Genomic DNA, 25,101 nt, shown 5'->3' on the forward strand with positions numbered 1-25,101 from the left:
TCTTCAAATCCTCTCCAGCATTTAATATTTGTAGACTTTTTGATGATGGCCATTCTGACTGGTGTGAGGTGATAGCTCACTGTAGTTTTGATTTGCATTTCTCTAATAATTAGCGATGTTGAACATCTTTTTATGTGCCTCTTGGCCATGTGTATGTCTTCTTTGGAGAAATGTCTCTTCAGGTCTTCTGCCCTTTTATTCCTTTTGCTTCTCTGATTAGCATGGCTAGAACTTCCAAAACTGTGTTGAATAAAAGTGGCGAGAGGGGACATCCTTGTCTTATTCCTCATCTTAGAGGAAATGCTTTTAGCTTTTCACCTTTGAGTATGATTTTAGCTGTAAGTTTGTCATATATGGCCTTTTTTATGTTGAGGTATGTTCCTCTGTGCCCACTTTCTGGAGAGTTTTCATCATAAGTAGGTGTTGAGTTCTGTCAGAAGCTTTTTCTGCATCTATTGAGGTGATCATATGGTTTTTATTCTTCAATTTGTTGATGTGGTGTATCACACTGATTTGTAGATATTGAAAAATCCTTGCATCACTGGAAAAAATCCCACTTGATCATGGTGTATACTCCTTTTAATGTATTGTTGGATTCAGATTGCTAATATTTTTTTGAGGATTTTTGCATCTATGTTCATCAGTGATATTGACCTGTAATTTCCTTTTTTTGTGGTATCTTTGGTTTTTGTATCAGGGTGATGGTGTCCTCATAGAATGAATTTGGGAGTATTCCTTCCTCTGCAATTGTTTGGAAGAGTTTCAGTAAGATTGATGTTAACTGTTCTCTAAATGTTTGGTAGAATTCACCTGTGAATCCATCTGGTCCTGGACTTTTGTTTGTTGGGAGTTTTTAAATCACAGTTTCAGTCTCATGACTTGTGATTGGTCTGTTCATATTTTCTATTTCTTCCTGGTTCAGTCTTGGGATATTGTACCTTTCTAGGAATTTGTCCATTTCTTCCAGGTGGTCCATTTTATTGGCATATAGTTGCTTTTAGTAGTCTCTTACCATTCTTTGTATTTCTGTGGTGTCCATTGTAACTTCCTTTTCATTTCTGATTTCATTGGTTTGAGCCCTCTCCTTTTTTTTCTTGGTGAGTCTGGCTAAAGGTTTATCAATTTTGTTTATCTTTTCAAACAACCAGCTTTTAGTTTCATTGATCTTTTCTATTGTTTTCTTCATCTCTATTTCATTTACTTCTGCTCTCATCTTTATGATTTCTTTCCTATTGCTAAGTTTGGGTTTTGTTTGTTCTTTCTCTAGTTGCTTTAGGTGTAAGCTTAGATTGTTTTTTTGAGATTTTTCTTGTTTCCTGAGGTAAGATTGTATTGCTATAAACGTCCTCTTAGAACTGCCTTCACTGTATCCCGTAGGTTTTGGATTGTGCTTCCATTTGTCTCTAGGTATTTTTTAAATTTCCTTTTTGATTTCTTCAGTGATCCTTTGGTTCTTTAGTGGCATATTGTTTAGCCTCCAAGTGTTTGTGTTTTTTAGAGGGTCTTTTTGTAGCTGATTTGTAATCTCATAGCGTTGTGTCGGAAAATATGCTTGGTATGATTTCGGTTTTCTTAAATTTACTGAGGTTCAGTTTGTGGTCCAGCATGTGGTCAGTCCTGGGGAATGCTCTATATCAGTTAAGTCTGTCTGGTCTATTGTGTCATTTAAAGCTTGTGTTTTCTCATTAATTTTCTGTCTGGATCATCTGTCCATTGGTGTAAGTGGGGTGTTAAAGTCCTCCACTGTTATTGTGTTACTGTCAGTTTCCTTTTATGGCTGTTAGCATTTGCCTTCTATATTGAGGTGCTCCTATGTTGGGTGCATATATATTTAAAATTGTTATATCTTTTTCCTGGATTGATCCCTTGATCATCATGTAGTGTCCTTTGTCTCTTATAACAGTCTTTATTTTAAAGTCTATTTTTTCTGATATGAGTATTGCTACTCCAGCTTTCTTTTGATTTCCATTTGCATGGAATACCTTTTTCCCTCTGCTCACTTTCAGTCTGTATGTATCTCTAATATGGAGTAGGTCTCTTGTAGACAGCATATATGTTGGTCTTGTTTTTATATCCATTCAACCAGTCTATGTCTTTTGGTTGGAGCATTTAATCTGTTTATGTTTAAGGTAATTATCAATATGCATGTTCTTATTGCCATTTTGTTAATTATTTTGGATTTGTTTTTGTAGGTCTTTTTTCTTCCCTTCCTCTTTTTTCTCTTCTCTTGTGATTTGATGACTAACTTTAGTGTTGTGTTTTGATTCCTTTTTCTTTTTTGTTTGTGTATCTTTTGTAGACTTTTGATTTGTAGTTACTGTGAGATTTTGATAGAGCAGTCTGTATATAAAGAAGGTTGTTTTAAGTTGCTGTTCTTTTAATTTCAAATGCATTTCCTATATCCTGCATTTGTGTTCTCCCCTTCTCACAATTGCTGGTTTTGATATCATATTTGTGTGTGGATGATTTCCTACCTTTACTGTGTGTTTCCCTTACCAGTGAGCTTTTTCATTTGTAATTTTCTTGTTTCTAGACATACCTTTTCTTTTCCACTTAGAGAAGTTCCTTTATCATTTGTTGCAAAGCTGGTCTCGTGGTGAATTCTGTTAGCTTTCACTTGTCTGTAATGTTTTTGTTTTCACCATCGAATATGAATGAGAGCCTTGCTGGATAGAGTATTCTTGGTTGTAGATTCTTCCCTTTCATTACTTTAAATATATCATGCCACTCCCTTCTGGCCTGCAGAGTTTCTGCTGAGAAATCATCTGATAACCTTGTGGGAGTTCCCTTGTATGTTATCTGTTACTTTTCCCTTGTTGCTTTTAATATTTTTTTCTTTGTCTTTAATCTTTGTCAATTTCATTACTATGTGTCTCCACATATTCCTCCTTGGGTTTATCCTTCCTGGGACTCTCTGCACTTCCTGGACGTGGGTGACTGTTTCTTTCCCATGTTAGGGAAGGTTTCAGCTATTATCTCTTCAAATATTTTCTTGGGTCCTCTCTCTCTCTCTTCTCCTTCTGGGACCTCTGTCATGCGAATGTTTATGCATTTAATGTAGTCCCAGAGGTCTCTTAGACTGTCATCATTTCTTTTCATTCTTTTTTCTTTATTCTGTTCTGTAGCAGTGATTTCCACCATCCTGTCTTCCAGGTTATTTATCCATTCTTCTGCCTTAGTTATTCTGCTATTGATTCCTTCTAGTGTATTTTTCATTTTAATTATTGTATTGTTCATCTCTTTGTTTTTTCTTTAGTTCTTCTAGGTCTTTGTTAAACATTTCTTGCATCTTCTCGATTCTTGCCTCCCTTCTTTTTTTGAGATCCTGGATCATCTTCACTATCATTATTCTGCATCTTTTTCCAGAAGGTTGCCTATCTCCACTTCACTTAGTTGTTTTTCTGGGGTTTTATCTTGTTCCTTCATTTGGGATATATTCTTCTGCCGTTTCATTCTGTCTAAGTTTCTGTGATTGTGGTTTCCGTTCCGCAGCTGCAGCATTGTAGTTCTTCTTGCTTCTGCTGTCTGCCCCCTGGTGGATGAGGCTATCTAAGAGGCTTGTGCAAACTTCCTGATGGGAGGGACTGGTGGTAGGTGGAGCTGTGTCTTTTCCCTCTGGTGGGCAGGGCCATGCTCAGTAAAACTTTAATCTGCTTGTCTGCTGATGGGTGGGGCCGTATTCCCACCCTGTTGGTTGTTTGGCCTGAGGCTTCCCAGCACTGGAGCCTACAGTCTGTTGGGTGGGGCTAATGGCGGCTTCCAGGAGGGCTCATGCCAATGAATACCTCCCAGAATTGCTTCGGCCAGTGTCTTTGTCCCTGCAGTAAGTTCCAGCCGCCCCCCCACCTTTACTGGAGACCGTCTAATACCAGCCGGTAGGTTTGGCCCAGTCTCTTATGGGGTAACTGCTTTTTTTACCCGTGGGTCCTGGTGCACATAGGTCCTTGTGCACACCCTCAAAGAGTAGAGTCTCTGTTTCCCCCAGTCCTGTGTAATTCCTGTGATGCAACTCCAGTTGTCTTCAAAGCCAGATTCTCTGGAGGCTGCTCCTCCTGTTGCCGGACCCCCAAGCTGGGAAGCCTGATGTGGGGCTCAGAACTTTCACTCCAGCGGGAGAACTTCTGTGGTATAATTGTTTTCCAGTTTGTGGGTCACAGATATGGGATTTGATTTTATTGTGATTGCACCCCTCCTACCATCTCATTGTGGTTTCTTCTTTGTCTTTGGATGTAGGGTATCTTTGTTGGTAGGTTCTAGCTTTCTTTTGTGTATGGTTGTTCAGCAGTTAGTTGTGATTCCGGTGTTCTCGTAAGAAGGGGTAAGCACGTGTCCTTCTACTCCACCATCTTGAGCTAATCTCTCTGACAATCTCTGGCACAGAGTGTTTCGCTGCTCCACGCACCAGCAGGCAAGGCCTAAATGTATTTTCTCTGGACTTAAACACTTCCACTTTTGAAGGATTATCTTAGGTTACTTGATACACTGCTTAATTTTATTTGTCAACTTGACTGCACCAGCAGGTACCCAGATTGCACACTATTTCTGAGTGTGTTTGTGAGACTGGATTTGGATAAGATTAGCATTAGAATAAGTGGACTTAGTAAAGTAGATTGCACTCCCTAATGTGGGTAGGTATTATTCAATCTGTTGAGGGCCTGAATAGAACAAAGGGTGGAGGAAGGAGAAATTCACCCTTTTTTCTTCCTGCCTGCCTGCTTGTTGGGACATAGGTCTTCTCCTACCTTTGGACTGAGATTTACACCATCAGCTCCCCTGATTCTCAGGCCTTTGGACTTGGACTAGAATTATACCACTGGCTTTCCTGCATCTGTAGCTTGAAGATAGCAGGTCATGGAATTTTTCTGCCTTCATAATTTCATACAGGAATTCCTCATAATAAGTCTCCATATATAAAAATTATATAGACAGACATAGATATAAATCTATAGATATCTCCTATTGATTCTGTTTCTCTGAATAACCCTAATACTCTTGATCTTCATATGACTGAAAACTATGTATTCTTACCTGCACTTAGTGATTTAAAGCCATGAATGTACATGAAAGCATCCTTTGGGACAGGGAAAGAAGCATTATTTTCAATCTGCTTTAGACTGAATCATGGAAGATGAGATTAGTAAAACACTCTCTAGTACTGGGTGTCCTCCTCTTCACTGGCAATGATGAATTTATAACAGGTGGTCAGTGATCCACAAAAAGAAGTAACAAGGGACATGGCAAAGATAGTTGGTCAGCGTACAAGAAAGTGAATGAAAAAATATTACTTGAGCAAACTCAGGAAGCATTATAAATTTTAGTGCACTGACACATCAGAGGTGAGCAAACTTGGTGATTATGAAGATAATTTTGGTTATTGTTTATTTACTTATTATGTTGTTTTTGTATACAGTTTGTGTGTGTAATGGGTCATTGGGTCTCCACATTTGTGCCCAACTTCATATTTAAAAATAGCAGAAAAATCAGTAATAAAAATCTATGATGAAAGTGGAATATTCCAACCATAAGGAATGTTAAGGAAGGAGATGAGATCACCCTTTTTATTCTGCTTCACATGCCTCATAAATGTCCCAGAGATCCCAGAGGGCACCTGCTTTGTTTACTAATATGTAAGCATAAAGGTCTGAGGTGGCCTGGGGCAAAGGTAATACTGAGAGAATCTCCTGTACTTGTTTTCCACAGTCAGAACAAGTCCTATAAAATAAAGTCAAAAGGAAAAAAGAAAGGGCACCTTAAGCTATTCTAAGCAAACCCAAACCCAACAAAACAAAAAACCCAAGCAATTCCCTTTGGGCTTATTCATGGGAAGCATTTCAGTACCACTTATCCAGTTTTCTGAGTGGATCACTGGCTTGATGAGTTGAGTTCTGGGTATTAGCTCTACATGTGTACACAGGATGCTACCACTGCTGTCATTGTGAGGACACAGATAGCAGCACCAGTCATATGCCATGGGGCCCTCTTCTGACCAACAAAGAAAATTTAAGTTGTTGTTGTTATTTTTGTAGCTGACAGTAGGCTTCTGATAGATTGAATCAAATTAATCTATTAATTCAGAGGACTATCAAGATTTGCCAACTCTCCTCTCTTGCATCTATTTACTCTTCCACAAAGTCAAATGAACAAATTAAAAATGTTACAAATAATTTTGCTCAATTTTAAATTATCAGAGCTCACATGTCGGGAATAATATAGTTTTAGAAGCTAAACTTCTTGTTGCCCTAGATCCCTTCATGGTTTATGTGAGTGGGTCTTTGTTTGACAGTCCACTGAGCTGAGCTCATTTGAGGCAACTGCTTCATTCTTTTCACCTTACTCTCAGGTATGCTGCTCTCTTGCGAGTGCTAGACTGATGTTTTATTCAAGGGACCTATGTTGCTGTACCTTAAGATAACCCAGTTTAGAAAGAAAAAAGAAAAAAATAATAAAGTAGTTTTGAGCACAAGTTGAAGCACAAAACCAGCAAATTGTTACTGATAGTGTGGATAATGGCAATTTACAAAAGCTTTGAGTTGGCTCTACCTCTTCACTTACTATCTATGCAACAGAGAACAAGTTAACTTCACTAAGCCTCAGTAGCTTCATCTTTAAAATGGGAATAAATACAGTAGAGATTAAATATTATTATTATTAAGTAGAAGAGTATTAAATAAAACCTTATAGCTATTTGTTAATGAATATATCATAATTTATTATGTGGTTATATAGGAAGCTGTTGTGGTAAGTTGTATTATTGTTCCCAGATGTTTGAAGCTCCTCCCAAGGGAAGGATTATATTTCCCTGACCCATTGACATCAGACTTGGCCATGTGACTTACTTTTGCTGGTGAAAATGAACAGAAGTCATATATGTCACTTCTGAGCATAAATTTTAAGAGCCAATGTGAGGTTCACCATTTCTTCTTTTCCCTCTGCCATGATAATTAGAAAAATGAAGATGGAGCCTGCTTCATCATCCTGTTTTCTGGTATGAAGTCAAAGAGTGAAAATGCAGTCTATCTATAATAAATTCCACCAACAAGAAGTCAACCCTTTTTGTAAGCAACTGAAATTTTGAGATCGTTTGTTGCTGCAGTGTAACTGCCACCTCCAGCCCCCATGAATATTTTACTTAGGGCCCAATGACTAAGCCATTCCCAAGACAAACACACAGAAGGCTTCTTAATTTGGTATGTGTCTTTTCCAGTGGAAGGAACAGTTCTTTCCAGTGAATGAATTTTAGGTTTGGCACTAGACTGAAAGCATTTTGTGGGCTCCTGGTGCTTTGCTTTCAAGTAAATTGCAGTTGTGGGTACTGATCCTTCACAACTCTGCATAGCAGGCAATTACTACTAGTGTTTCTCAAATGGTACCTTTCCAAAAACAACTTATGAATATAAAAGTCAAAAGCTAAAGTTTCATTGTTCTTTACTTGGAATGAATCCCAAACAACTGCACTGAATTTATTCATAATACATAAAAAGAAAAGGCTTGAGAAAATCTCAGTGGGAATAGGAAGAGAAGGTAGGAAATTGGCAAGATAATGAAAGTGAAACTTTACATAATCATAAGGCAAAGAAGAGGCAAGGTCAGGGCTTTTTTAATTAGAAATTTTATACCTTTGAAAATTAGACTTGTTTACTTATAGTATTATATGTGTTTGACCATTAAATGTTTATTTGAGTTCCAAATGTTAATTTCAAGGATTTCACCTACCAACATTTTATGGTGAGCCTTTAAAATTTTTTTAGTTCAGGGGTTGAATATACAATAGAGCCTCAAGTGAGGTTCTCTTGGTGCAGCTTATGGAGAGTTGTAGACATGATCCTGGCAATTTGTATGAAAAGTGATCATACCTTAAATGTACCAAGAAAGATCTCTGTTTACTATTTTATTTTGGATAGGTCACGATGATTTTTAGTATTGAAAAACAATCATTCCCTGTATTAGTCGGCTGAAGCTACCATTACAAAATACCATAGACTGGGTGGCTTAAACAACAGAAATTTATTTTCTCCAGTTCTGGAGGCTGGAAGTCTGAGATCAGGTTGCCGGCATGGTTGGGTTCTGGTGAAGGTCCTCTTCCTGGCTTGCAGATGGCTGCCTTTTTGCTGTGTCTTCACATGGTGGAGAGAGAGCTGTGGTGCCTCTTCCTCTTCTTTCTGTTGTTTAAGCCACCCAGTCTATGATATTTTGTAATGGCAGCTTCAGCCGACTAATACAGGGAATGATTGTTTTTCAATACTAAAAATAATCATTGTGACCTATCCAAAATAAGATATTAAACAGAGATCTTTCTTGATACATTTAAGGTATGATCACTTTTCATACAAATTGCCAGAATCATGTCTACAACTCTCCATAACCTGCACCAAGAGAACCTCACTTGAGGCTCTATTGTATATTCAACCCCTGAACTAAAAAAAATTTAAAAGGCTCATCATAAAAAGTTGGTAGCTGAAATCCTTGAAATTAACATTTGGAACTCAAACATTTATATGCTTCTTTCTTACTCTGTGGCTTATGGTAAAAACCCTGTGTTCTTTGGTTGGCAGTCTCTGCTTGTTGCTATTTAAAATACCTTTATTATTATTATAATTTAGAAGATTCTTTTCCTTTTCTAAAAAGCTCGGATTCCTACAATTGTCATCTCTGAAGAGAGCATTAAGTATTAGCTTTAGAAGTCAAAGTCTGAGCCTCATCACCTTTGCTTTTGGTTGGCTTCTGCCCTCTTGAATCTGAGGATGCCTCATGTGGTAGATGAAGAACATCAGGGCAGCAAGAATGACCAGGAATAAACAATCACCAGATAACATTTCAAAACATTGTCCTCCCTCATAAGAGTTTCAAAAGACGTGCGAAAATACAGTCAATGTTCACCAACACTATGATCAGGGAAAAGAATTCCATTGTTTTAGAAACAACTGACTACATTTTTAAAAGTTGGTGCTTAAGTTACTAATGTCCTGGGATAAAGTTAGCATATTTTTGTGCACATACTATTTCAAATAAATAACATGCTTTTTGGCCAGTAACCAAAAACATGAATATTCTGCTTCCAAAAAGATTAAAACCAATTTCAGCCTGGATAGCATCTAAAGGCTTTGCAAGATATAAACATAAACAATTTTGGAAAAGGTGTAAGTTATGGTCTAGTTACCTCAAAATGAAAGGTTTTAGTGGTACTATGTTTAGCCTTACATGCAGATAAATAAACCAACAAATTATGAAGGAAACAGTAAAAAGATCATAATAATTATTTCAAATACATGAAAAATCCACTATTCATAATAGTATCCAAATTCATTTTGGCAATTTAGGATTTGATGGTGGTGAATCCCCAAGATCCCCTCCACTCTCCCCACCCTTGGTCAACATTTCCATCACTCTGTGTCTTTCAGGGACCTTTTCAGTATTTATAATAACCTATGTGATATTTCTTAACTTTCTAATTCAGTATTTCCCCCAACAAGACTGTGAGTGCTCAGGAGGGCACAGATCATGCTTGTCTTGCTCTCTACCCTACTCTGTACCCAGAAACAAGAACAGCACCTGCACTTAGTGGGTGCTCAATAAACATTAGTTAAATATTTTGACACTAAAATGGGCCCATTTACCTCTGTTTCCATAAGGAAAGTCAGTTTGGAGTAGTTTGTGATGATCCAGATATCTGAATTTAGATAAAGACAAAAAGGAATATGATCAAGACTGGGGCTTCTTAGATTCTTCCTCTTCCAAAGGGCTTCTGGAAGTCTTCCAGTTGTACCTACAGAATATTTTCTGGGAAGTGCCTATTTAGAATGCAGATACAGTAACTTCTGATATCTACGATGAATCAGATCATAGTACACTAACATTCATGCAGGGCAACATGAAGTGTTTTTATCTGCAGTCCTCAAAGTATGGGCAGTCTTAGAAATAAGCACATATCTTAAATGATCAGCTTTTATTTTTTTCATGTCTTTCATATTAAAATTTATTTCCTATCTTTGCTAGCTTTCTGACAAGCAATCTATAGTTTAAGTCTGAAATGGATTTGCTTTTTTATTGTTGTTGTTTGTTTCTTTTTTTTCTCATAGCTAGTGCTTTGAAAACCAATGCTCTCATAGTCAGATGATATGTTAAAATTTTTATGATCAACTTTAATTTTATACAAACTTGTAAGGGACAGCTTTTAGAAAGTTTTATCAGCAAATGGAAAGACTGTTAAAACATTTGAGATTAAAATCTGTAAACTTGGTGTAATCTTATTTAGCCATTTGCTATTATTAAGGACAGAATGAAGAAGATAACAATGAGTAATCCACCTGGTATCTGTGTGCTTTCTTAGCCATATCTAGTTTCCATGGTATCTTTCTCTAAGTTATATTCTTTTCCCTTGCTCTCACTCATGCCACTCCAGTTTAGTCTTTCCCCAGATTTCTGAGGTAACAGATCATACAGTAAAAGGGCTGAATATCAGAAATGAAAAAGTGATGGCCTGATGTAGAATACCATTCTCACCACAAATGGTAGTTTTAGAATCCTACCCTAACTTTGTGGAGCAATGGAACTCAAAGTTCTGGTGGAGTATCAGTCAAACATTAGTTTGATGCCAAATGATAGATTTTATTTTGGCTTTTAAGCATATTTATTTAAGCCCGAACTCAGCCATTGTGTAAATTAGTAGGTCCAGCAAGTAGTATGTGATTTGGGTATGAGTACTTTTTTCCCCTCCTATTTTTGGGCATAAAAGAGGAAAGGAGGGCAGAAAAATAATGCTTTTTGTTTGCAGATGGTGGACTGGGACTGGGATGGAGGAGGGAAAAAGACAGCAGTTTCCTTTTAGATATATTTCAGTGTTAACTAGAAGCTACACACTACTGAACTGCAGAATAAAGAGCCAATGGATGACATTAACTTACACTTTATTAAAAACTGAAAGATAGTACAAATATATTTTTGAAACTGGTTCTTTTTCTTTTGGAGTTTCCTAATAGGAAATAAGTTAGGAAAACAATATAGTTGAACCTTGAACAACACAGGTTTGAACCGCACAAGTCCATTTTTATGCAGATTTTTTTCAATAGTATATAATTCAGTACTCACCATTGGTGGTTGGGTGAATCTGAGAATGCGGAACTGCGGATACTGTAAGTTATATCTGACTATAAGTTACATGCCGACTGCAAGTTATATCTGGATTTTCGGCTGTTTGGAGGGTCAGTGCCCCTAACTTTTGCATTGTTTAAGACATCCAAAAGACATAACATTGAGAAAGAGAGTAATTCTGTATCACACTGCAGTTGTTGTTGTTGTTATTTCTCCATGTTCTTTCAAAAGCCGTATAAGGTTTTTGATGAGTTACAATGTATTCTGGGATAACTAGGAATTACTGGAAGACTTCACTCAAGGGGGATATTTATTTGGAGATTTCAGAGAGAAGCAGTTTGAATTATTTAACACATTTTCAGAGCAGAAAGATATTCATTCATCCACTCCCATATTCAACAAATATATACTGAGTGCCTGTTTTGTGCACAACAAAATGATAAATGAGACAGATACTGGCCACTATTTTGTCCAACTCCAGGAGGTACCAAGTTGCCACAGAATTCTTTCCATCACAGACCAGTTTAGCTGGGGAGAGAGATACTAATCAAATATTACACAACTAAGAAACATGGTGAAAACATATCTTGTGAAAGAGAGGACAGGTCTGATATTAATTGCAGCAGTGCAAAGTTCTATAAAAGAAGAGTATGATGTCTATTCCAGAGGCTCTAAGAAAGCCTATAAATTAATACACAAAGAAAGGAAAAGAATCAAATGTAACATTTCAGTAGAAGATAAGCAGTTAGAGCATTTGCCTCTTTCTATTTAGTATTGCTCCAAAGTTATGTGGGCCAGGTGCATGTGATGTGTACCTGAGAACATGGTTACTGACAGTTTTTAGGTAGAAGCTCATGGAAACCAACAGAATCAAGGCAAAGAATGTGGAGCTCTGAGGTGGTGTTGGCAAGAACGTGAGTGATTCATAAGGAACAGATGCAAGCAAGAAGGGACAGAGGAGAGATCCAATATGTGCAGATGAGGTCATTTCAGAGGATAGTAATAGAATTAAGTTTATGGGGTATCTAATATGTGCCAGGTCCTGTGCTAGAGGTAGAGACCACTCATAGATTGTACTGACTACAAAGCACATGTTCCTTTTACAATATAGAGAAATTTCGTGGGAGTTTATAAAGCATTTGGTGGTCAATGATAATAATTTTATCGTAGATATACTTCACACAAGTATATCTACTTGAGCTTTTGTGCTCAAAGGACAGTTAAAAATTAGAAGATTTTTTGTGCTATTAGATAACATAGTGATTTTATGCTTCATAAACTTCTACATGTTAAAAAAAGATTGCTAGAAATAGTACACAGAAATCTCTTGCATTCCTAATCTCTTGCATACACTAATGAGGAAAAATCTGAAAGAGAAATTAAGGAAACATTCCCATTTACCACTGCAACAAAGAGAATAAAATACCTAGGAATAAACTTACCTAAGGAGACAAAAGACTTGTATGCAGAAAACTATAAGACACTGATGAAAGAAATTAAAGATGATACCAACAGATGGAGAGGTATACTATGTTCATGTATTGGAAGAGTCCACTTTTTGAAAATGACTGTACTACCCAAAGCAATCTACAGATTCAGTGCAATCCCTATCAAACTACCAATGGTCTTTTTCACAGAACTAGAACAAAAAATTTCACAATTTCTTTGGAAACACAAAAGACCCCGAATAGCCAAAGCAATCTTGAGAAAGAAAAACGGAGTTGGAGGAATCAGGCTCCCTGACTTCAGATTATACTACAAAGCTACAGTAATCAAGACAATATGGTACTGGCACAAAAACAGAAATATAGATCAATGGAACAGGATAGAAAACCCAGAGATAAACCCACGCTCATATGGTCACCTTATCTTTGATAAAGGAGGCAAGAATATACAATGGAGAAAAGACAGTCTCTTCAATAAGTGGTGCTGGGAAAACTGGACAGCTACATGTAAAAGAATGAAATTAGAACACTGCCGACACCATACACAAAAATAAACTCAAAATGGATTAGAGACCTAAATGTAAGGCCAGACACTATAAAACTCTTAGAGGAAAACATAGGCAGAACACTCTATGACAAAAATCACAGCAAGATCCTTTTTGACCCACCTCCTAGAGAAATGGAAATAAAAACAAAAATAAACAAACGGGACCTAATGAAACTTAAAGAGCTTTTGCACAACAAAGGAAACCATAAACAAGATGAAAAGACAACCCTCAGAATGGGCGAAAATACTTGCAAATGAAGCAACTGACAAAGGATTAAGCTCCAAAATTTACAAGCAGCTCATACAGCTCAATAACAAAAAAACAAACAACCCAATCCAAAAATGGGCAGAGACCTAAATAGACATTTCTCCAAAGAAGATATACAGATTGCCAACAAACACATGAAAGGATGCTCAACATCACTAATCATTAGAGAAATGCAAATCAAAACTACAATGAGGTATCACCTCACACCAGTAGGAATGGCCATCATCAAAAAATCTACAAACAATATATGCTGGAGAGGGTGTGGAGAAAAGGGAACCCTCTTGTACTGTTGGTGGCAATGTAAATTGATACAACTGCTCTGGAGAACAGTATGGAGGTTCCTTAAAAAACTAAAAATAGAACTACCGTACGACCCAGCAATCCCACTACTGGACATATACCCTGAGAAAAGCATAATTCAAAAAGAGTCCTGTACCACAATGTTCATTGCAACTCTATTTACAATAGCCAGGACATGGAAACAACCTAAGTGTCCATCAACAGATGAATGGTTAAAGAAGATTTGGCACATATATACAATGGAATATTACTCAGCCATGAAAAGAAATGAAATTGAGTTATTTGTAGTGAGGTGGATGGACCTAGAATCTGTCATACTGAGTGAAGTAAGTCAGAAAGAGAAAAACAAATACCATATGCTAACACATATATATAGAATCTAAAAAGAAAAAAAAATGGTTCTGAAGAACCTAGGGGCAAGACAGGAATAAAGACGCAGACATAGAGAATGGACTTGAGGACACGGGGAGGGGGAAGGGTAAGCTGGGACGAAGTGAGAAAGTGGCATGGACATATATACACTACCAAATGTAAAATAGATAGCTAGTGGGAAGTAGCCACATAGCACAGGGAGATCAGCTCGGTGCTTTGTTACCACCTAGAGGGGTGGGATAGGGAGGGTGGGAGGGAGATGCAACAGGGAGGAGATATGGGGATATATGTATATGTATAGCTGATTCACTTTGTTATAAAGGAGAACTAACACACCATTTTAGAGCAATTATACTCCAATAAAGATGTTAAAAAGAAAAAAAAAAGTTGCTAGTTTATCCAGCCAGCCCAGCGATGCCTGTGTTAATGGTGTTGAAGTTCTACAGAGGCCACAAAGGGGAGAGGGAGTGAGCAGATGGATTTTTTCATTCCCCTTTCTGACTTCCATCTGATTAGCTCTCATTTTCATAAATTTGACTATCTTTGGTTTCACATGGGGTATTGTTTTACAGAAGTTTTCTAATAAAAGTAATGTTTATAAACCCTGAATTCGGTGTGAGCCCTGAATTCTACCAGTCTTCCAAACAATGATAACTCCCCCAAATATTACAGCATTATTTGAAAATTTGAAAGCCACTGCTTTAAGGATTGCAGTTCAAAATTTTGTCATATGACCCGACTTCATTTAAACACCAATCAACAAGCTGTGGTCTACATAACAGAAAATTATAGCAAGAACTTTGATTTTTAACTTCCCATCTCCCTTTAAACCAGTTGTGTAACCAGTTTATGCAGGTTCATTTTCTCCCAAAACTTGCTTGCTTTGTGCTTTATCTTGCCCTCCAAATTATGCACATAAACCATCTCCAGTAATTTTAAAATGGAAATTGTACCTCCTCCTAAGAATAGTGTCTCTTAACACAGCATGCTATGGTTTAGCAGTTTTCACTGACAGCATCTCTCCTAGCTTTTTAATCAAACATTTACTTAGATCTTTCTGAAACAGCAATCATACTACTTTATATGAGAAACAGGATTTTGTTGTAGGCTTTCCTCCTCTGTGATTAAAAAAATAGGCGATACTGAAAAATTCAAACTGACCTTAGAATACTCATTTTATCAAAAGGCTCAAAAAAGATTAGAGATATTCACTACCTAAGGAAGAAGGTATTCAACACTAAAACCCTTGTAGATCAGAATGAGTAAAATGATTTTAAAAGTTCAGAACAGTCAGTTCCCCTGTTACAGTTAACTAATTACCCACATCCTGACCCTGGCTGTCTTTGCTAATTTGAATTTTCTGGAATGCTGCTGATCCAGGTTTGACATGCTATATGGAATGAATTTGTTTCCTAATTCTTCTATATTTACCCTTTCACCCTCTTATTCATTCACTTTTTCACTCATTCATTTTATTCATTCTACAAATACAGTATTGATTGAGAAACCTCTCTGTACTAGGTACAGTTTTAGCCACAGGAAGCATATCGGTGGAAAAAATAAAATCCCTGCCCTTTTGGAGGTAGGGTAACTCATTAGTGGGAAGCCAGGCTCTGGAGTCAGACTTCCTGGAGGTTGCCTGGCTCTGCCTGTATAACCTTGGGTAGGTTATTTAAGCTCCAGTGCTGTTTTCTCTCTGTTCAAAGTAGAGAACATTAGTTTCTACTTCATAGGGTTAAATGAGGATCGAATGATTTAGTGCTTGTGAAACCTTGAAAAGAGTACTCGGCTCATACTGGAAATTCAGCAAGTTAGCTCTTATTATTATTATAAATCAGTGAGTAAATATGAACTGCTATATGGAGATAACGCTGTGAAGAAAACGCAGGTAAGATGAGGAGCTGGAGAGTGAGCGATGTTGGTGTGTTGTGTGGCTTAGATAGGCAGGTCAGGGAAGGGGTCTCTGAGGAAGTGACTTTCAACCTGAGCTCCACAAAGAAATTGGTGATCACTTCACACTGAAGGCCAGAAGCCAGAAGAGACTTGAACATGTGTGCGAGGAGCAGGCTTCTATCCTGTTTTCCCATCTCCCTAGGCCTCTTTCTGGATTGCTGTGATTGATGGACGGGAAAGAATGATGAAACAGAAGAAAACGGGGATAGGCTGAGAACCAAAATTTAAAACTCAAATCAACTCTTTTCTCCTTTTCTCCACAATGAAAACAACAGCCAATCAAAGTTTTTAAATAATAGTCTGGTATGTGAATACCAAACAAACTCAGGCCATTAGGCTGGGGTCTCTGACCTACATGATGTATATGTAGATTGCCTTATTGACTGGTTTCCAGGTTTTTGTCTTGATGAAGTCATGTTCCTTACAAAGTCCAAGAGATAGTCAGACCTCTCCTTTCCGAGGATATGTCCGCTGGTTTTAAGATTTTGTGGACATTAATACCTGATCCTTTTAATTTAATTTTGTTTATTTTTAAATTGAAGTATAGTTAATTTACAATGTTGTGTTAGCTGCAGGTACACAGGAAAGTGATTCAGCTTTATATATATATATATATATATATATATATATATATGTATTCTTTTTCAGATTCCTTTTCATCATAGGTTATTACAAGATATTGAATATAGTTCTAGCTGATCCTTTTTAGATTGCAGTTAAATGATACAGGATAATATTACTAGCTATAAAATTATTTTTTAGACCTACAAATCACTCATTTTCCTAGAGTTTTCTATCTTGTATCATGAAGAAAAATGCCCAAATCCCACATTTTGCAGATGGAAACAAACAAATAAAAAAGAAGAGATACAGGTATAGTGCCAAGACTCCTTTTAAATGTGAGAAGCAACACAAAATACTGAGAAGAATGAGAGAATATTATAATTTACAAGTTAAATAAATTGATTTTATTTATCTTGGAGCTTGACTGAAATTAAATTTGTCAAAAAGCCAGGTGTGTTTTTACTTCATTTTCATCATTCTTAGCTCTTGGCTATTAAAAAAAAAAAAAAAAAAAAAAAAAAGACTTGTTTTATTTGTATTTATCAAGGAGCATAATTTTTGATGCAGTTAAAATTTCTGGTATTTTTAAAGGATATGCAATTAGACAAACTTCTCATTAGAGTCGGATTTTTTAAAAATACTCTCACATAACTTGGCCCCCAAATTCCCTTATCCTTCCACATCCTATCCTTATCCAGCCCAGGGCTTTAGGCACACTGCAGAATTCATCATGCCCTAAATGTCTGCAGACATTTTATTTCTCCTAGTCCTTCAATCCAAACACTCTTTTCTTTATCAGTAGTTAATAGCCTTCCTTTGAGGGAAGGTATCATGCATTTTAATTACAGGAAGCAGTAACACAGAGCTTCAGATAGTGTGAAAGAAGAAGAATGGACCCATAAAAATACTTGTAAGAAGAGGAAAGAGTGAAATAAAAAAAAGTACAGATTAGTAGGCAGTGTGGTATAGTTTCTAAAACTGTCTGAAAGTCAAGGAAGGACCAGGTGTGGCAATAAAACTGTGTTTGGGGAGTAGACTAACTGTTGCATGAAAAGCTGTCAATGGCTAGCACAGTTATGATTATGAAAATATTTTTAGCCTTTGTTTTTATAAACATGTAATCCTGTTAACAAACAATGGCTAGTAAAAAATAAAGTTGCAGAGCAAAGTTTCCGTCAGGCCTGGAAACACCCCTTAGCTTATAGTTTCGATGACTATATGAGTCTCTGTAGTTGGTCAGCCTCAGTAATGACAGTCTGGCACACGTGTCCATGCCCAGATTCTGTTTTCCATACTAGTGATGATATTTATATTAGCAGAATTTGGAACAGCTTAAGAAGATTCCTTTTGTTTGTATCAGTATTTGATGCGAGAGAATGTATATTGTCATTTTATGGGGCAAGCTCAGTTTTCCCTTCTATTTTATGTTAGGTGGATAAGTCAAGATCCTGGATGCTTTTGGGGTGTTTTTGGTTTTGTTTTTTAAATTGATACTGGTTAAATGTTTCCACTAACTTTTACTTCTCTAAAACCAATCCAAAATAAATGGTATTTTAGTAACTCTTATTTTTTCTATCTCTGTTCTACAAATTTCAAAACACTGTTATTCCAAATAAAATTTAACTCAAAAATACAGTAGAAGCTGAAACAGTCACCCCCCCAGTAGTTTGTAGGAAACTGAAAGGTGTATAAATGAAGAATTATTTTTGAAAGTGATACACACATATTTAAAATTTATACATCTATAAGTTCATTCGTTAATTGACTGATGTAGGACCAGGTGGAACAGGTTGGATTTTCCTTCTATCAAAAGATACACCCTTGAAAGTAGAGCAGGAAAGTTGTGCAGCAATTTAATTCAGAATTCTTTCACTGCTTTATTATTTTTTTCATTTTATAGCAACATTAATCATATTTAATTCAATTGCCTTTTTCTTCTTTTTAGAAACTGGAGTTTATTGAGTCTTTCCGAAGATTTCAACTTAATTTTCATAGAAACAGCTGCATATTTTCATTCAGTCATAACTTTGTATAACGCTTGATTAAATTTAATGATTATAACAAAAAATACACAAACATAATTGAAAACAATTCTTGGTGAGCACACAACTCAACTGGTAGTTGCTAATGGGCACAAGTACATTGCAAAGTTGATTATCAATTTCAAGAAGTTAATAGCCTATAATATAATTCACTGGGAAATGGAGAATCTCAGTTATTCTGGCAACCCAGTTAAATAGAGGTTGACTAAAATAGTGCAATGTTTTCTAACTTACAGTAACATTTTGCTTGAAATGAGTGCAGTTTATAGTGTCAAGTCAAAAACTGGAAAGTATATCTTTGACAATGAATTTTTTGTGACTTTTCAATAATTTATTGATCTGTTAGAAAAGTAACATTAATGAATCATGAAGTCTTTTTTTTTTTTTTGCTCTGGATGCACAGGCTCAGCGGCCATGGCTCACGGGCCCAGCCACTCCGCGGCATGTGGAATCCTCCCAGACCGCGGCACGAACCTGTGTCCCCTGCATCGGCAGGCAGACTCTCAACCACTGCGCCACCAGGGAAGCCCATGAAATCTTTTTAGTTAGTTTCATAAAACCAATTAAAATTATTTTCTTTTCTAGAGCAGCAGAGTGATTCAGAGTGCAAGCTCTGGATTCAGATGGTTTAGGGTCATATTTCAGCTGTACTATTTACTGACTGTGACCTTGGGAAAGTTACTTAACCTCTCTGTGCCTTATTCTTTTTTTTCTTCTCCCACCCATCTAGGTCATGCAAGAGCACTGAGCTGAGCTCCCTGTGCTATATAGCAGGTTCCCACTAGCTATCTGTTTTATACATGGTAGTGTATATGTGTTAATCCTAATCTTCCAATTCATTCCGCCCTCCCCTTCCTCCACTGTGTCCACATGCCTGTTTTCTACATCTACATCTCTATTCCTGCCCTGGAAATAGGTTCATCTGTACCATTTTTCTAGATTCCACATATATGTGTTAATATATGATTTTTTTTTTCTTTCTGACTTACTTCACTCTGTATGACAGACTCTAGATCCATCCACATCTCTAGAAGTGATCCAATTTTGTTCCTTTTTATGGCTGAGTAATATTCCATTGTATATATGTACCACATCTTCTTTATCCATTCATCTGTCATTGGATATTTAGGTTGTTTCCATCTCCTGGCTATTGTAAATAGTACTGCAATGAACACTGGGGTACATGTGTCCTTTTGAATTATGCTTTTCTCAGGGTATATGCCCAGTAGTGGGATTGCTGGGTCATATGGTAGTTCTATTTTTAGTTTTTTAAGGAACCTCCATACTGTTCTCCACAGTGGCTGTATCAATTTACATTCCCACCAACAGTGCAGTAGGGTTCCCTTTTGTCCACACCCTCTCCAGCATTTGTTGTTTGTAGATTTTTTGATGATGGCCATTCTAACCAGTGTGAGTTGATACCTCATTGTAGTTTTGACCTGCATTTCTCTAATTACTAGTGATGTTGAGCATCTTTTCAAGTACCCCTTGGCCATCTGTATGTGTTCTTTGGAGAGATGTCTGTTTAGGTATTCAGCCCATTTTTTAGATTTGTGTTGTTTGTTTTTTGTTACTGAGGTCCATGAGCTGTTTGTATATTTTGGAGATTAATCCTTTGTCAGTTGCTTCATTTGCAAATATTTTCTCCCATTCTGAGGGTTGTCTTTTTGTCTTGTTTATGGTTTTCTTTGCTGTGCAAAAGCTTTTAAGTTTCATTAGGTCCCATTTCTTTATTATTGTTTGTATTTTCATTAGGAATTGGCTCAAAAAAGATCTTGCTGTGATTTATGTCAAAGAGTGTTTTTCCTGTGTTTTCCTCTAAGAGTTTTATAGTGTCCGGTCTTACATTCAGGCCTTTAGTCCATTTTGAGTTTGTTTTTGTGTATGGTATTAGGTAGTGTTCTAATTTCATTCTTTTACATGTAGCTGTCCAGTTTTCCCAGTGCCACTTATTGAAGAGGCTGTCTTATCTCCACTGTATATTCTTGCCTCCTTTTCATAGATTAGGTGACCATAGGTGTGTGGGTTTATTTCTGGGCTTTCTATCCTGTACCATTGATTTATATTCTTGTTTTTGTGCCAGTACCATACTGTCTTGATTACTGTAACTTTGTAGTATAGTTTGAAGTCGGGGAGCCTGATTCCTCCAGCTCCATTTTTCTTTCTCAAGATTGCTTTGGCTATTCAGGGTCTTTTGCGTTTCCACACAAATTGTAAAATTTTTTGTTCTAATTCTGTGAAGAATGCCATTGGTTATTTGATAAGGATTGCATTGAATCTGTATATTGCTTTGAGTAGTATAGTCATTTTCACAATACTGATTCTTCCAATCCAAGAACATGGTATATTTCTCCGTCTGTTTGTGTCATCTTTGATTTGTTTCATCAGTGTTTTATATTTTTCTGAGTACAGGTCTTTTGACTCCCTAGGTAGGTTTATTCCTAGGTATTTTACTCTTTTTGTTGCAGTGGTAATTGGGATTGTTCCTTAATTTCTCTTTCTGATCTTTTGTTGTTAGTATATAGGAAAGCAAGAGATTTCTGTACATTAATTTTGTATCCTGCAACTTTACCAAATTCATTGATGAGCTCTAGTAGTTTTCTGGTGGTATCTTTAGGATTTTCTATGTATAGTATCATGTCATCTGCAAACAGTGACAGCTTTACTTCTTCTTTTCCAGTTTGTATTCCTTTTATTTCTTTTTCTTCTCTGATTGCCATGGCTAGGACTTCCAAAACTGTGTTGAATAAGCGTGGTGAGAGTGGACATCCTTGTCTTGTTCCTGATCTTAGAGAAAATGCTTTCAGTTTTTCATTATTGATAATGAAGTTTTCAACTGCAAAATGGCGATAATAATGGCAATGAATTAAGAGAGCCATGAGCATTCGATGAGATAATATGTGCACACTGGTTAGCATTATGCCTGGACCATAGAAGGAATTCAGTAAAGAATAGCCATTATTCGTATTGTCATTCTTCTTATTATTATTATTTTCATTTGTGTCTAAAATATTTAAAAAGATGGCTGTTTATTTCCAGAATACCTATGAAACAAATCCTGAGATGGGAGCTAGGGAAAGGAAATCAACTAGAAGGATTTGGATGAAGGTGGTCAAAATTTGGCTCTGTCTACATATTAAAAATTGGAGTTTTTCTTTTTTGTTGTTTCTAAGCAAAAAATTTCATATTTTTGACAGTTCTGATTCAAAGATTTCACAAAGTGCATTGATTCAAATTCTAACCAATGATTGACTTGTGTGAAAATAGATAAATACCTCTTTATTAATGAGTTTTGAAAAAATATTTAATAAAACATCCCAAATGAACAGTCAGTATTCAAATAAGTTATGTTTTTTATAAAGCATAGCATATTGCAAATACTGTAAACTAATTGGTAAGTTTTTAGCCAATGGTTTAAATAGAATGGTTTAGAAACCATTCTATCTGAATTTTCAAGGGAGGTCAATGTGTCTTTGGTATTGTAACACTTGTAATTAATTAGATTTTATTTTCCATAAGAAGAAAGATGCTTCTCTTAAAAATAATAAAAATACAGCATCAATAAAATGATACTTATGTATTCCTGAATTTATGCCTGCAATATCTGGGAGGATATGTAGGTAACACCCATTACCAAAAAGAAAAATAATCAGATGATTATTTATATATTGTGAAATTGAAAGGACAATAAAAAAACATTTAGAAATATATGTATAATATGTATACATATGTTTATATATATATTATGTATGTAAACATTTGAATGTTAATATGAATAGATATGTTTCTCTCATACACTCTCTCCCCATCCCACATTGAATCAAATTTCAGGCCTGTGGGCATCTAGGAATCTCTTTTTTTGCTGTCAGCTCTTTCTCTTTTTACTTCACATGATTTCCTTTGTCTTTCTCACCATTCCTTAGGTGGCTGTCATCTCTTTTTCCTTAGTAATGTGAGGTCCTTGTGACTCAGCTATTCCTGGTTCTGTCCTCAGGGAGCTGCTCAGATCTATCACTGATGAAGGCTTTAAGTCCTTCAGATTCCCCAAACATCCATTTACAAAACAAACAGATCTTCATATTCCGATATTGGCTGCTTCTCATGGTATTACTTTAACATGTTGTTAGGTTGATAGGTGGTGGGAACAAAACAAGTTTGTTGAGTGAAAGAAAATCCCTTTCTGTCACAGTGGAATAAATCAAATTCAGTCCTGTTCCAAGCTCTGCAACTGAGATGAGTCTATACAATTTTATTTGTCAGCTAATAAAGCTGAAAATGTTTCGTTCAAATGACTTCTAATGTTTCAGAACCCAAAATAAGTCATGAAGAGTTTTGGAAAATGCTCACCATTTTAGTTGGGCTCTTTCAGATTTTATTCATTATTAGAATATGTAACAATAACAACAGTCATTCAACTTAAAAACAGCACAAGGCCTATAAAAATTCCCAACAAGAAGAGGCTGCACAAAGGGAAATACAGGAAAACTGAAATGACAGGACTTGTTTCAGATACTTAGTGGTGAAAGGTCTTAAAACCTTTGTTTTCTTCAAGGCAAATTTTGCTCAGAGACCGAGATTGTCTTTGCCAATAATTTATTTAACACAGGTTCACTGTAGGAATTATAGTTTATAATAATATTTTACAAGGCAATAGAATACAGAAAAACTTCTCTTAATAAGATAATAAAGAAATAACCTACTCCATATCAGTGATAGATAATTACGGTATTGTTCCAGGCAAGGGGGAGATGAAAGAAAGTCCAAATTTAGTTGAGGATTACCTTTCTATGAGTTGGTTCTCTGTAGAATCAGTCCTTCCAACTAAAAGCTGGGTATCAGCTGCTGGCTTAGGTACCTTATTTCTGGGGCATGAAGCTAGTGGGCAACAGTACCAGTGTGGGCAGGCAAGGTGACAGCTCCAAAGGTTATTACTGTATGGACAGTTACACAACTTGTGCCACTGCCTCTGAAGAGTAGCCTTGCTAAGGCAAAAACGGATGTCCCTTTTCTTCCTGAGACTACCGCACAGTTTAACACCACTGCTGACCAAGAGTAGCCTGGCTGTAAAGGAGCAAGTGTCTCAAGATCTTTAGAGAGCTATTTAGATCATCAAAGAGTAGCCTTGTCCAGACTGAACACTCTGCAGTTGCTGGTCAAACTTATTGGTATTTAAAGTTCAAAAGTCTGTCATGTGACTTTTACTGTGGTGTCAATGATGAAATAGTCCTTTCCACTCCAGGTGTGAGAATTCGATAAGTAAGTCTTAATATCTAACTTCAATTTTATCAAAATGATTTATTCTGAAGAAGTTTAAACCATGAACAGCTTTGTCCAAAACAAGCTTTCAAGACATGGATTTGAAATCATAACAAGTCAGTATACAGTTTTAAAGTCATATATCTTTAACCTGAGAGCAAAGAGGAAAATTTCATCTGAAGGCATTCCTTGGAGATGCTGCAGATGCTGCCAGTCCACCGCAGTAAAATGAATACCACAATAAAGCCAGTCACACAAGTTTTTTGGTGCACATAAAAGTTATGTTTACACTATACTGTAGTCTGTTAAGTATGCAATAGCATTATGTCTTAAAAAAGTGCATACCTTAATTAAAAAATACTTTATTGCTAAAAAAATGGTAATCATTTTTGAGCCTTCAACGAGTCCTAGTGGTAACATCAAAGATCACCATAACAAATATAATAGTAATGAGAAAGTTTGAAATATTGCAAGAATTACCAACATGTGACACAGAGACATGAGCTGAGCAAATGCTGTTGGAAAAATGGCACCAGTAGACTTGCTCCTCATGGGGTTTCCACAAACCTTCAGTTTGTAAGAAATGCAATATCTATGAAGCCAAAGAGAACAATGTATGCCTGCCTGTACTGTCGCCAGTGTCTTCTTAGGATCTTAGAAATAAGGAGTACATGATTACCTGCAAATAACTCTTAATGGATCTGAGCAGAGATATGCCAAGGCAGATATCTTTGTGATTATATATCTTAGTGATTGTCATCCATGTAAACAATTATTTGAAAAGGCTAACAGTTGAAAATTTTACGTTATTTGGTTTTTATTTTTGCTATTTTATTTATTTTGCTATTTTATCTCTTCTTTTAATGCTTGAAAAACCCTTATGATTATTCTATCATATTTCATTGTCTTAAAATATGTTATACTGGGGCTTCCCTGGTGGTGCAGTGGTTGAGAGTCCGCCTGCTGATGCAGGGGACACGGGTTCATGCCCCGGTCCGGGAGGATCCCACATGCTGCGGGGCAGCTGGGCCCGTGAGCCATGGCCGCTGGGCCTGCACGTCTGGCGCCTGTGCGTCTGGAGCCTGTGCTCCGCAACGGGAGAGGCCACAGCAGTGAGAGGCCCGGGCACCGCAAAAAAAAAAAAAAATGTTATTCTGAAGTTTGAATTTTTAAAAACTTTCCTTTGATCATAAGGTCCTAAGTGTTAAATTCTTTTTAGATTCAATTATATTTGTTATTAGTACACAGTGAATCAAAACAAAATAG

The 25,101-nt window shown here is 36.5% G+C and overlaps 1 long non-coding RNA gene across 1 annotated transcript in view; it reads left to right on the forward strand.

Moving 5' to 3' along the window:
- The first annotated feature begins 3,792 nt into the window (after positions 1-3,792).
- The window catches only part of LOC132483492 (uncharacterized), a 158,581-nt gene continuing 137,272 nt past the window's right edge, over positions 3,793-25,101 (forward strand). Inside the window, exon 1 of the long non-coding RNA XR_009531075.1 lies at positions 3,793-3,875. This is a non-coding gene — a long non-coding RNA (uncharacterized LOC132483492). The remainder of the gene's footprint in view (positions 3,876-25,101) is intronic.

The sequence above is a fragment of the Mesoplodon densirostris genome, chromosome 1, assembly GCF_025265405.1.
Source record: "Mesoplodon densirostris isolate mMesDen1 chromosome 1, mMesDen1 primary haplotype, whole genome shotgun sequence".
NCBI classification, from domain to species: Eukaryota; Metazoa; Chordata; class Mammalia; order Artiodactyla; family Ziphiidae; genus Mesoplodon; species Mesoplodon densirostris.